Raw genomic sequence first — 1,589 nt, forward strand, 5'->3', positions numbered from 1 at the left:
GGAGTCAGATGTGTGTGTGTTTAATCTGCCATGTTCAACTGGAAATCTAAATAAATATTTGTAGTTTCTCCAATTTCCGAACACATTTTTTAAAAATCTCCATAATTTTTTAGTATAATTGTGGCACCTGTCTCCAGTGATAATATATCTTAGCTAGTTTATAGGCATATGCCAGGCTGAAAAGATTGGAGATGCACGATTCTAAGAAACCCACATTTGGTCGGTAATCTCTGTGGGATTCTTCAAAGTAAATAATTTGTTAAAAAGAAAGAAGATGAAATAAACCCAGATTATGTTTGTGTTCTATGTGTCCAAGAGAGTTTTGTGATGTAAACTCCGGTCTTCCAGTATTATGAGATACAGTGAGTTAGGCTTGTATATTAAAGATGTGGCTGAAGGCCTACAAAAAACTGTGATTTTCAGGAGAAACCCAATTGTGAAATTGCATAAACAACCTCAAGGTAATTACATACAAGAAAATGTATTTTCGGAAGCTAAGAGGTACAGAGGAGATAAGAGCTAACCTAACTATATGGAGAAGACTAAGCTACCTGGGGCTAATCTCTTTTTTTTTTTTTTCTTTTGTCATGATCTTTATTTTTGAGGATCCTAGTACCTGCTGGGCTGTTAACGTCTGTTTTAAGGCTGAGCAAAGCTTTCCATTTTTGTCCCAATGTTTAAATCTTCTAGGAAAGCTGTTTAAGAAAGGACCCACCCATGAAGTTTGGCTTGTCAGGGATAAAGCTGGCCTAGGGCTAATCTAAGAATGACTTGTGAAGCATACCTATACATCCAGCAGATCTACTTCTAGGGATTCCTTCTATCGACACAGTTGCCCAAGTGTCTGAGTATATACATTCAGGGATGTTTATTTTGGAACCTTGTCAATAATAGCACAAAACAGAAATAGCCTACAGATCCTCCAATAAGACCCACCAGACCCAAGTTCCCAGTGGCCATGGGAATGATATCTGAGCTTTGAGTGTAAACCAAGGGGCGGTAACCCCGGCATCTGAGCGGGATGGGGTTCAACCCCAGCAGGGTCTTTGGCACCATGGTGGTCAGGTACTCATCAGCTGTGAAGGGCCCATTTTCTTTCTCTTTTTTATTTTATTTTTGTTGTGCTTTTAGGTGAAAGTTTACAGAGCAAATTAGTTTCTCATTAAACAGTCAGTACACAAATTATTTTGTGACATTGGTTGCCAACCCCAGAATGTGCCGATACTTTCCCCTTCTCCACCTCAGTTTCCCTTTTTCCATTGGTCCAGTTTTCCTCTCCCTTCCTGCCTCCTCATCGTTGGTTTTGGGCTGGCGTGCCCCATTTAGTCTCAAATACACGATTGAACTACAAAGCATGTTCCTCACGTGTGTTATTGTTTACCCTATAGACTTGTCTGAAGGGTGAACCTCAGGAGTGACTTCATTACTGAGTTAAAATGGTGTCCAGAGGCCATCCTCTTGGGGTTTCTCCAGTCTCTGTCAGACCAGCAAGTCTGGTCTCTTTTTTGTGAGTTAGAATTTTATTCTACATTTTTCTCCAGCTCTGTCCGGGACCCCCTATTGTGATCCCTGTCAGAGCAGTCAGTGGT

This window comes from Trichechus manatus, unplaced genomic scaffold (assembly GCF_000243295.1).
Source record: "Trichechus manatus latirostris isolate Lorelei unplaced genomic scaffold, TriManLat1.0 scaffold00184, whole genome shotgun sequence".
NCBI classification, from domain to species: Eukaryota; Metazoa; Chordata; class Mammalia; order Sirenia; family Trichechidae; genus Trichechus; species Trichechus manatus.